The sequence below is a fragment of the Diuraphis noxia genome, unplaced genomic scaffold (assembly GCF_037042655.1).
Source record: "Diuraphis noxia isolate RWA-SAM2 unplaced genomic scaffold, SU_Dnox_SAM2 contig0004, whole genome shotgun sequence".
Taxonomy (NCBI): Eukaryota; Metazoa; Arthropoda; class Insecta; order Hemiptera; family Aphididae; genus Diuraphis; species Diuraphis noxia.
Genome location: NW_028301714.1, coordinates 61,891,045 through 61,904,571, shown reverse-complemented (window position 1 = coordinate 61,904,571; position 13,527 = coordinate 61,891,045). Strand labels below are relative to the sequence as shown.

Here is a 13,527-nt window from a genome sequence, read left to right as displayed (position 1 = left end):
CATTTTATAATAACGAGTAGGTATAATAATAATATACTATGCACATTATTTAGTTTGCAATTTTCGAATTTATGGTGTATAAAATAATAAAATATTATTACTGCCGAGATAATAACATCGATAACGTATTATGTTTATCATTATTTTTTGTTAGTAACGCGCTAAAATTATTTTCCCCCATAGATATCGCAGATAGTGCTGCAGCAGCAGCGGTAGTTCACCTATATAAGGTTATTAGGCATTATCGCATCGGACATCGGTGGCGGGTCCGATTTGTATCCGGACAAAGGATAAAGAACGTATTTTTATGTGCGTGGTCCGCGCGTTATCCACTGACTTTACGACCACAACTCCCTCTGTAGTTCTTCTTCCGGCGTACACACAACAATAAACGAGCAGAGCAGATAAGAACCACCGAATATTGTATACAATGTGATGCACGCCGGTATTATATTATGTATGGAGTGGGTATAAGTAAAGCATTGAAATATTATTAGAGGAGAAAGCTCCCACATACAGCAGATGTATAATAATAATATAATGCGCAGTCGATTTATCTAATCAAATTCAATACACAAATGGCATACCTACGCGCTCTAGCTATGTTGTTTTTCCACTCTTTATTCGATTAAGCGATTTTCGTCGGTGTTCCGCACAACTTTTGACGACTCACGTATTCACGTTGTACCACCGCCAGTGTATTCTACACAAGTGGAGGACGAGTGGTTTAGTAGTAGTGGGTCGGAAATGGAATCACGTATCTACAGCAGCTACACAGCCGATGCCGTTATGGCTACCGAAATTAATAAATCATTACCTAGGTCATAGGTTAATAATATTAAACGATATTCTCGAGATATTATATATGTTTTAGTCCATATATAGCTCGACGTATAGCGAACAGTCTTCTATATTTTGGATACATTTACTGACGGAGGAAATTAAACACAACACTGTTTATGAGCAAACAACCGTTAACAACCTAACAACAGCAATTTAAACATATTATATAAATACGCGACGCACGCAATGTTATCATCCAGAAACACACCACACACGCTACACGCATCACTGTTGTTATCTTATGAGGACGTGATGCTCGCGTGTGTTGTATTCGCGTCTTACAAACCGATTCGAACATAAACTTTGATTAATTCTAAAATATAGGTACTGTACAAAAATTACTTACCGATAGGTGTTAAATATTGAATTATTTCCTAGTTTCACGCAATAATTCCTAAACATAAAAAAAAAATTAAATAGTTATTATAAAATAATGATAAACACACAAAATCTACATTGTCTTTTATAAATTATCTATAATTAATATAAATAAAATAATTTAACGAGTTTATTGATATACGCATTAAAAAATTGTGTCATATAATAATCAGAACGGTATAGACAGAAAAACTGAATTTGAGTGAATAATTATTATTTGAATTTTGCCTATACCTACCTACAGCATTTCATGACATTATTAATGTAATTATACATGAAAAAACTATTATTAGCAACTATAAACGTAGATCCGATGTATACAGAACAAGATACTATAATATACAGAAACTCCCATAAAACACGAACATTTAAAACTCTATTTGTTTTCATTTATATTAGATTTTACTCGGAATTTAAAGTATCACTTGATTAATAACAATTAACAATAAAAGGTTAATCAACAAGTTACATAAAATGTCATTATTAATATATCAAATTAGTAGGTCAATGTTCAAGAATGAATTTTTTTTTCAAACACTTTATGTATGTATTATTAATCCTGAACGATAAGTACTAGTACAAAAAAAACTCAACAAACTTAATATTTTGTTTCGTTTATTAAGTAGTTGTTTATTAATAAAATAGCGTAAAATAGAATTGTGAAAAATAGCACATCAATATTATTATACTAGCCAGTAGCCACCCATATATATTTAAAAATCTTATATACCTACCTATATAATAATTTTTTTTTAGCTTTTTAAACCTATTCGGACGGACTTGTAGATATCTGAATACAGTTTAAACATTTATCATAATAAATAAATAATATTTGTGTCCAAAAATCTCTTGTTATTTTTATTTTACTTTAATAGTTTTGTTAGTTTTAGGATGAATGAATAAAAATAAATAAATATAAATTGTCAAGAGAAACGAAAAACACGTTAACTAGGGATGTCTAAATGACGTTGACAAACAATCCCATGGGTGTCGGATTCATATGAGTTGCAAGTATAAAAAAAAATACTGTTATTAAAAATTAAAATTAAAAAAAAACTCGGTCATATTTCATCGCGTCCACTTGGTATTTGCATTGACCATAATATGTGGCTATGATGATAATGCTTCTTGTGGGGATTTACGATCCTCCTCACGTTAGGGGTTTAATGGACCCCCTCGACCCGTTAACCCCCTCGCCTGGCCCTGTGTGCAACAACCCCACAAAACCGTTTAAATTAGGGAAAGCACGGCAAAATTGTTGCATGGGTTATAAGTGCATGCTGTTGGTTTCGACGTTCGTACCCTTAAATATTATGGGACAATTGGGTATATATAATAATTATAGTAGTTTGTCCACCAATCCTACGTGCTTGGGTATTTATGTTTTTACAACGTTCCTTAATTGAATGATGAGTGTGAAGGTGAACAAAATAAGTAGGCGTCGATATGATTTTTTATAATGATGAAATTCTCATATTATAATTGTAAAAATTAGCATTCGCATAAACAATGAAAAATGTATATTGGGGATAATACTGTATAAAATTCCACTATAGATATTTATGACATAGTGAAGAATGATAACAAGTTTCTTTAATTGTTTGTACTTACTACCTAAATTGCGAAATAAAAATGCAGCATATCTATCGTCAATAATAATAAAAAATATTAACAAAGGATGATACATTTTATGGATATCTTTTTAACATCGATACAATTCAGTATCTAAATGATTTAGGAGGTTAGAAAGTTTATCATGAGGATATCTGATTATATCTGCCTGACACACGTATAACATAAAACATCTAAATGTACAACATACTTGTTCTTACTAGTTTATTTATTTTTAGTTAATACTAGAGAAAATTTACCAATAGGCTATAATCGAATTTCTAGATAATATTAACTATGCTAATTCATAAAAATCTTTTAAAATTAAAAAAAATATATATGATGAAAAAATCTTCTCAAGCAGTTTATAAATCCTTAACATATCCGATAATAAGTAATTTTGCTGTAATATTGAACATAACATTTTTTTAGAAAGAATCCAATAAGTAAATTTGTTATTTTATACATTAGTAAGACTGCAAAGGAGACAAGACACGAGGGATGTATTGTCCTCTTAATAATATGTTGTTTTTGCTTGGTAAGTATCATAAATAAATGTATTTTGTTTAAGGATAAACCCCATAATAGTATAATTTGAAATATTCTTAAAATAAGGGTTAGCCCGTATCCAATAATAAACAACCCAATGAATATAAAATTTTCATTATCTTTTGCAAACTATAACTCAGAGAACCACACCACCGCAGTATTCCGATAACTTTCTAAACTATATTAACCGAGATATTAACTATTAACCCTAAATTAATTTATTGAGCATCATTTCTTCACTGATATTTTATGGGTAAATAATAAATAGTAATTTAGGTGGATAAATTGATCAAATAATATTATTACTATAAGGAACAATCCCAAAAGTAAAATCCGAGGTAAAATATTTGTAAAAATAAAATTAAACCTAGTAGAATTTTTTTTTCCAGAAGTAATCTTCTGAAACTATTGAATAGATTTCAACTACAATGAATCGGTTACGATCCCCTCGGCATTTTCTATGCGAGTACCCATTTGACCGTCCGAACTCTTGCACCTGGAAAGCAGAGTGGTGAAATAGGAGTACATACAGCTGTTCGGTTTATAACACCTTTAAAAAAAAAATAATAATCCCGAGCAGAGGTATAGGCTAAAGTAAAACTAAGCTATACATTATATATTTAACACAGGTAATGAAAAATGATTTTAAGAAAAAAATTACAATTGAAGTAATACTAAAATAAGATGTTAATTTGTGCTTATTAGAAATTTTAGGATAAGAAACAATCTTTCATCATTATGTTGACAAAATACTTTACAAGAGGAGACAGAAACTTTTTACAAAGCAGTTGTCCTGTAAGTGTGAATTATTACTTAAGTTTCATAAGTACCTATACAACTTGAGTGAATATTGTTTAGTGTTACAAAGGCCATTTACAAAAGGATGTGCCATTTTCTTACATTCAATGAGGATATATATACATAGAATTTTTATCCAATCAAATATCGTTAGATTAAGTCTCAAAAAGTTCGATTTGATACGTTACACCAATATGTTTCTGATCACAATACAATAAGTATAACTAACTTCGATAAATGAAATTTAAGGAAAATTTTTAATTGCAGATTTAAATTTATAAGTTAATTTTATTTAGGAAGATTTTTTAAAATTTAAAATCTCCGATAAGAATGTTATGATCGTAAAAAATAAATTCGATAGATTGAACAAATTAAGTTTTTCTTTAAAATTTATTTTTTAGGCATTATTTTTAAATTATACATTGTTAAATAAATAACTGGAAGGTCATAAAATGTAATATTACACTAGGTATTAACCTTTAAATTAATGTTTTTCGATAAAAGAATCTTCATGTATACCTAAATGGATAATACATAATATTAACACTGTATAGTGAATAGGTACCTAAGGGCCTATAATGTATGTGTGTGCTAACAGTTTTCATTTTTAGTGTTTGTGGCAGAAAAACGAGAAAAAGTGCCTTCTCCTCCCCCCTCACCACGGTCATAACTATAAAACGAGGGTTTGGTACGAATTGCATTAGAGACGAGGGATATTTTTTTTATAACTCTCCACTCTTTCAGTTGGAGTACATGACAAAGCTGGTTGATTGAACGACTCACATGCGCCTTGCACGTACGGCGGTGACGACAATGGATGCAGAGTTAAAACTTGCAGGAGCATCCAACTGTTTCGATTAATTGAACTCGTGGCCTTAGGGGACCAAAAGTAAGCGAATAAAAAAAAAATAAATAATCCCATGTGAACCGAGACAAATATAGTAATTAGCTCATCGGTTGACAAATCGATTGTTCAATTTCTCTATAACTCTATACACCCGTTACTCATCGGTAGGTATCTACACCGATATATATATATATATATACAAGGTGTAACAGATAGAACTGACTTATGGACTAACTTTTTTTTCACATTAATGCGCATTAATGTTTTATATTTTTTTATCGTTCATAAGTGAACCTAGCACTACATGTATAATACATATTTTTGTTTTATTTTTTAGTACTGAAAAAAAAATTAATTTAATAAAAAAAATATTAGATAAATTCAAAATAGCCTATTTGTGGATTTGATTATAAAAATAATTTTGATGGTAAAAAGAATAACCTAAGTCAAGTAGTTTTCTTTCTAGAATTTTTTTTAAAATTAAATATGTTTTTGGTTAAATTAATTTGGAACGCAATAACTTTAAAAAAAATATGATTATTGACAATTTGCTGACATGAGTATATTTCTTAAATTATTTATTTAGGTATCATTTAATATTAAAAAATTTTGTCATATGATGAATTGGCATAATTTTTATTTATTTTTTGGTCAGGTCTTTTTGTTACACCTTGTGTATAAGTAGGTACACACACATAATTCATATAATATAATTTTATAATTGATACGATCATATTATAAAGAAATTCATCAGGTGATTCGCTCCGATACACTCGATAATCTGCAATGAATAACGAATTGCATTGTGTAGGCACGTATAATTGTACAGCAGTTTACCGTTTCGGGGGCGAACATAATATTTTATTTCATAGGTACCTACTGTAGAATTCGTATTTGTGTGTGCTTCGTTGGACGGTAACGGACGTGAGAAAACATAATATTTGCATTATTTACACACTTCATTGGGCATGTAGCATTCGTTACACTGAAAAGCCCGCTCACACACACCCCTCCCTTTTTTATTTGTAAATGAGTAAATAATAAAACGAGTAACTCAACACCATGAAATTATGTCGATTGCCATAAGGCGCTCCGTAGTACTTTGAATACGAAAATACTAGCTTTATCCCTACCCTTACATATATATTTTTTACGAACATAGTAAACATGCAACGTGAAACCGTAGGAAACTGCAGTTATATTTCGAGGTATATAATATTCTAAGATATTTGTAAGAAATACATAACTGGTAAGATAAATGGTGAATATCGGCCTCCGCGAAGCCGACGAGCACATTTAGCCGTTCTACCAAAGCGACTTTTGAAAATGTACCTAACCTATTATTTACTTCCTCGTTTACTTCCTTGTACATATATCTATAGCTATTTACAAACAAGATTAAGCTAAAGTATGTAGATACTTACTACTTGGTTAAAAAAAAAATTATTTTGTACATACAATACAATCCGTATAATATAATCCGTTGACGAGATATAGTCTCCCAAATTTGGATGGTTTTGGGGTGGTGTTTGTGTATAAATATTAAATGTGTTATATCATGTCATTACCGCGGCCGCAGCAATTGGGATTTTTGTACTCTAGCGTAAAACATAATACACTTTTCAAACAAATTCAATAAGTACGATAGTTGAGCCTAAGCTGTGCCCCAAAATAGGTAAACATATTTACACAGGAGCACAGGACAAAAACCACCCCAAAACCATCCAACTTTGGGAGACTATATCTCGTCAACGAATTAACGAAAAATGAAAATTTATTAAAAAAATAGCTTTATTAATTTATGATATTTTAATATAGGTTGCCATTTAAAAATCAAAAGTTGATAGTGGTTTACCTAATAAATATAAGGGTGAAAAATATTAAAAATTTATATAGTTTTAGAACAGCATGTATCTAAAATTGTGAAAAAAAAAAATTGAAAAATGTAAATAGTTATTATAAATAATGAGTGTTTTACGCCTCATGAATCACCCTATTATTGATAACTAATTTATGTGTTAACTTGTATTGATATCTTGTAATATTTTCACCCGAGTAATTGCCAAGGTGGATACTAATTCGCTAATTATGGATACTATTGCATAAAATTTAAAGATCAACTACTTAAAATAATCTAAATTTCTACGTATCTAATAGGCATTTTCACCTTTCTTACGTCATGTTAAATGGGAATTATGATATTTAATAGAATTACATTGCATTACCTAAGTCTGTTATAATATCACATTATTATTTATTGCACCTTTTATTGTAAAACAGAGATTATTGACAATGTAATAATACATCAATAAGCGATTTCCGTACCTCTTCCCGCACCATTACCAATAATGTTTGGTAAGACTCGAATAACAAAAATCGTTTGATAACGTTTAAAAACTGAAACGTGTTTTACGGTTATTTGCTCAAAGTAGGTAGGTAGGTAGGTACGACGTATGCATTTTTCGCATTGTCCTCTACAATACCTTCAAAACTATCTTTTCAAGCACACACGATCACAGGGAGGAATATCCCACCCTCCTCCCAGAGACCAAGCAGTGTAAAAGACGACGGTTAAGTATTTTATAGTTTTTTTTTTTTTTTTTTTAATCTATTAATAGACGTAGATGCCCAAAGAATATTTACAAAACAGAAATAAATCGATCAGACAAAATTACGAATGATTTGATAATGAATTATAATTTATTTAGTGTTATATGTAACGTAATAAATACATTATTATGATACGAGAATCTAGTTATTTTACCATGGAAAAGAATTAATTTTTTAAATTCACGATTCGGTGTTGTTTTTAAAAAAATAGACTTAATATATAATATGTATACGTATTCTATGGCCGACTGATTGTGTTTAGGTTAACATCACGCAAACGCCTCATAAGCAGTATCATAAACAGTGTGAAAACGTTTACAGACCACCAGGTCAGCTATTCTTCTGGACGGATTTTACAATATCTCGCGAAATACACCGTGCACCGCATTATGAAATCCGAAACATAAGTATTTTATTTTTTGTTTTGGAAATTTTATTACAACATTTCCTTTAAGGTTATTAGTTCAACACAAATAAAATGTAAATAATGTGTGTGGATTTAATGCGATTTGGGTATGGTATAGGTAATAGGTATAATGCCCATATAATTTTTTTTTAATTTATGTTTTTAACCAAAAGCAATGAAGTTTGGGACAAATATTTTATAGTTTAGTATTCGAAAAAATACCATACAATTTATCATTAGACAATTGCCACAATGAGTGTATAATCCTATATCTAGACACCTATATCCATCGTCACAAGTAGGTATCAGCACATTTTATGAGTAGGTACCTATTCCTTGTTCACGCGTCATAATACTCGTATAGGAATAATGAAAAAGATATCAAAGCACATAAAATAAAATGTGAACACTAGAATAAAATATCATAAATATTCGAGTAAATATTATAATAATTTTAACGAAAAAATATTAAGTATATTTGTTTAAAAACAGAAAATAATATAGAAATTAATTTCTCAATTAACTTGGATTTTTAAACACAAATTAACTATCAAATTAATTTCCAAATAAATCTAAAACAGATAATATTAACTTGTGCACTTGGAACTTTCCTGCCTTGTAAATAACTTAATAACTAACTGTATTATGGAAAATACACTTTAAAAAAACATATAAGAAACACTACCTGAAAACAAATTCGTTAAATGCGGCAAAATTTCCGTTTGACCTGTAAGGCGGTCGGTCTACATCAAAGAAAAACCTCGCGATTTGTGACGCTCGGCTATGCCGCATCTGTGTGGAGTTTGGAGTTTTGGAGTATTCGCGCTGAAAACAGTATTAAGATATTTTTACAAATTTTTAAAATCATTTTAATCAAAAAACAAATACCGCATCGTCTAGGCACGTATTTGTCGCGCGGCATTGGGCCGACAAAAGACCTTCCGCAAACCGCACAATGCCTTATTAAAGATAAGGCGTTTTCCGAAATGTTTTTAAACGCAGGAAAGTCACAAATACACAATTATTATTATCTTTTAAATTTGTTTGTAAATAAATTTGTACTAGGTATAAGTACTTAAAACTAAAAATTAATTGTGAGATTTTTTTCTAGATTATTTGCGTCTGGACGCGCCTTCAAATTATTCAAGTCCATATCTCGCACATGCCACGTTATAATAGTATTTTTTTAGTAATCATAATATTAGTTTGTTTGAGGTGGCTCTTACGTCCTTGTTTGAAGATGGAGTTGGTTAAACAAACTCAACGGAAAAACTCTTTTTTTTTTTTAATTTATAAATTTATTATGATCTCAAAACGAAAAATCTCAAATTCCTATTTTAAAAAATCGATGGATCGTCATATGCACAGAAGTTAAAAAAAAGGTACCTGGGCACCTATGTAATTTTAATTTAATTTACAGGTACATGTCTAACGTGTAGCGTAACTATATCGACCTATATATCTTGTGTTAAAATGGTTGGTGTGAAAAACACAATAATAATAATAGAAAAGATGGATGATACAATATTATTAAGAACTTATAATATGCAAAACCGTCATACTAAATATTGAAACACTGCATTATTAAAACGCTACGTCGAGTACGGTTCTCGACTTGAATGGATATAGGTAGGTAGTTGGCACATTGAATATTCATAACGATTCGAGTATAACGACATTTCTACTCTAAAATTAAAGACCGTATTTATATTTTACGTCTACGATCAATTAAATTTTGTAATAATGTTATGATAATACTAATATTATACGCCGACAGTCTCCTCGGTCGGAAAAACATGTTATCACATGAGTGTTTTGTAATATTATATTTATTATTTAGTATTATCCACCCGCGACTTCGAAGTAACAAAACATAATGATAATGTTCTGGAAAATGTCATATCTATAAATATAGCTGATGTGACTCGCATAGAAAATATCGTCAGGTCGATCACTATTAAAACTTCCATTCCCGCTTCCATTTATTTTTTTTTTACCTAAGTCACTAAAAGAGTCGCGTGTCGTGTTTTAATATTAATATCAATTTTTTACAGAAGTGTTCCACGTGAAACCTAATGAATTTGAACCAGAGACGCGTCCGCGGTATATTATTATGTTTAATGCTCCAAACGTGCGTGCGTGATATTATTTTACGATTCTATTTCTATTAATAAACGATGGGTTTAATTTTAGTGCGCGCAGACGGAATAACATCAAAAATAGTTTTCAGTCATAAAATGTGGTCGATTAGACAACAACATGATCATAATATAATAATGAGGTCTTATCAGAATTATTCGGTAAGCGGTATCGAAATCCGAGAAAACAGAATAGCTTTTACTAGAGAACCCATTGACATCACACCGGCTACGTTATAATGATGTACAAATTGTTCACAGGTAATGGGATTTAATCTGATTTGTCTGCCCCCCCCCACCACCACCAACAGTAATGCCAATTATAATATTCTGGATGGCCAAATTAAACGTTAAAATATTCTTGTGCTCTATTATATTTTGTTTTATTACAATAAATATCATGTTGTTCACTGTCTTAAAGATTATTTTTATGACTTGTTATATAAACATTATTCTTATTTTGTTTTATTGATGTTATTTAGTATTTAGAAATGTAGGATAGTTAATAGTCATACGATAAATAAATATGGTGACTTGTAGTAACTTGTTGCCCCCCTACCACAACCACCACCAAAAAATGTACCTACAGTTAAAAGTAAAAAAAAATCGACCGAATAGACATGTTGACGCGTAGTTTTTAGAAATCACACGGAGAATCGAAGACGATTTATATAAATCGATTACACAGCCACGGTCCTAGGTACCCAATATAAACAAAAACATAATAATAATAATAATAATATATAAACCGACGTGCTGCGCGCTAATGTCAACAATCGACGTCTATAAAGTATAAATAAACAACGTCTTTCCATTCTAATTTAGTCTCAGATTGGCCACAGAATAATTTTTTTTTTATCAACCATCAACTCGGTTATTTGTGTGCATTTTACACATTTCTCATGACGTGCACTAAACATCCGACAAGCCGACTGCACAATAATAATAATAATATTATCAATAGTTTTTACAGCACGATTAGTGCACCACTGCACTCGGAAACCCCGACGGGGCGATAACTTCGAGATTATTATAAAATTGAACAAAAATGCATCAGACGAACACGGTCGTCGACTACCTGCGGCAGCGTTCAATGATAATCTTATTATTGTTGTCTGTCGTCGTCGACGTTCCGACGCACTCGAGCACCACAGTCCGCGTAGAAAATGGTGGTTTGTTGTTGTTTTTTTTACCGTCCCCTAACGTTTCGCGAGGACGGTACCGGTCCGATTGCTGCGTGGACGACACGCGGCGGACAGGTGCTCGGTTCGCCGCGGATAGGTAGGTACCAAAGCGCGCCAAAAATGATACCGCCACGGTCGTTACATTTGAAAATTTCAAAAAAAAATCCATCCTTTCAGCGGCACGTGCCGTGCTCAAGGTAAGACGGTTTTTATTTTTTGTTTTTCGAAATACAGTAGAAACATGACAACAACTGTAACGACGTGGTACCTACGCCGGCGGCGTAGCTATTATAGTCGCCGACACAGACGTGACGTCCAAGGTTACCACGTCGCCAGTATTAGGACAACCTTAATAATAATCATACACGCGGAGTAAAAGTAAGCGAGTGGGCGAGTGAGTGTAAGCGACGTGTATCGGCCGCGAAATCTTTACGACGCGGCTGCTGAACCGTCGTCAAGACGTGCCGACGTCTCACCGTGCCGAAGACGACGGCAATAATAATATTGAATAAACAGAGAGGCAATCAACCCTAAGGGGCACTCACCGACTCGAGCGGGAAATATTCGTCCGGAGAGGCGAGACCCTCGCGCGGTTGTCGTATCCGTTGTGCGGCGAGTGTCGACGATTGATACGATTTCCAACGTTTCTACAAACAATACCAGAAACGGCTGAACCGACGAGAAAAAAAAATATATTTAAAAAAAAAACTGATGATCGCACTCCACGAGACGACACGAATCAGACGCACATGGGAGATGACGACGAGGAAAACGATCGCACACGCGAACGGACGCAAACACACGCGGTCGGTCACGGAGCGCTACAGTAACCACGAGCTACGGTGGTGCCGGACGAACTGCCCATAGACAAGTATACTGGAACTGCCGTCGCGCGTTCACGAACCGACTCGGTACGGTTAACCGGCCGGTGTCGTGTCGGTCGCCGTCGACGGCGGCGGCGTTTATTGCCGGTGGGTGGTATCGCGATGGCGGTGGGTGCGCGGTGGTCGGGATCGACTCTCGCTGTTTCTCTCGCTCTTCACTCGCGCTCGGTCGCGCCGCCGTCGCAGTCGTGCCACAACACGCACGCGCACGTGCGATCGTACGCCGCCGCCGAAAAGACGGTTTTTTCAAAGTATTTCCCCAGCAACGCTGCCATACGTCATATACGACTTCCTCCGTTGCGTTCCGTTGCATCGTCATAATATCATAATGACGGATAACATTATCAAATATGTTTGTGTGTATTTGGTATGAACTATAATAATTGCCGGGGCGGTTCCAGAGGAGTTGGCGAGAATTTCCCAGAAGTTCCTTACAATGAAAACTGCCATTCTCCAATAATATCCTATATCATTGTAATAATACAACAGAAATGTATTCACTGCCGCAGCCTAAATATTTTGAGTCTTGTTGGTGCCACGATAATAACAAAACGCTCGTAGAACTGTGATGATCTCTACCCCCTCACACCACCCTGGACTTACACGCGTTGTCAATATTTCATTTCAACTATTATACGATGTATTCACTAGATCACGTTTTTTTAAAAATGTCAACTCGATTTTATTTTTTCATATAAATACATGCATATGAAATCGTCGAATAAAACTTCCTGCATCCGTATAATTAGCTATCAATTCCATTAACCAAATCTCTTACATATTACGCTGTTTTTATATTTGATGACACTTACCTACTGGAGTTGGTGAGCCGCAGCTGTTCCACACCACTTCTTAACGTACCTAATTTTTAATATCTGCATATCGATTAAATACCGTTTATGTTCACACGATACATATAACCTAATTCCCGTTGATACATTAACTCAATGCAATACACCAATATAATACTACAATATTAAAAAAAAATTAATTTAAAAATAAACGTTAACCGAGGATAAATTCTTGAAAATAAAACTACATTGATGATTATTAAAACTACAGGTACTACAGGTATAGGTATTTTAAATCATATTAAGTCGAGAAACTCGGCTTCGTGGGTTACCCCTCTAGCAGCCCAGCTGCAGTATAGCTGTGTCAATGAAAATTCTATAAATTATTGTAAGTCATGACGAAACAGTTTAAAGTTAATTCCATAAATATCGGATATTATTCACGTGTGTCATAATGTGTGAAATTGAGATATTGAACGATAAAAAAA

The 13,527-nt window shown here is 32.8% G+C and overlaps 1 protein-coding gene across 3 annotated transcripts in view; it reads right to left on the bottom strand.

Annotated features, from left to right (window-relative positions):
• The window catches only part of kek5 (leucine-rich repeat, immunoglobulin-like domain-containing kekkon 5 protein), a 108,629-nt gene extending 96,389 nt beyond the window's left edge, over nucleotides 1-12,240 (bottom strand). Inside the window, exons 1-3 of one of the 3 annotated variants that reach the window (XM_015516076.2) lie at nucleotides 11,910-12,240; nucleotides 8,728-8,867; nucleotides 1,190-1,237 (exon numbers count right to left, since the gene is read on the bottom strand). The gene's annotated coding sequence lies outside the window, so the exon portion shown is untranslated. The remainder of the gene's footprint in view (nucleotides 1-1,189; nucleotides 1,238-8,727; nucleotides 8,868-11,909) is intronic. The other 2 variants (XM_015516074.2, XM_015516077.2) reach the window with 2 other exon arrangements.
• Nucleotides 12,241-13,527: the final 1,287 nt, after the last annotated feature.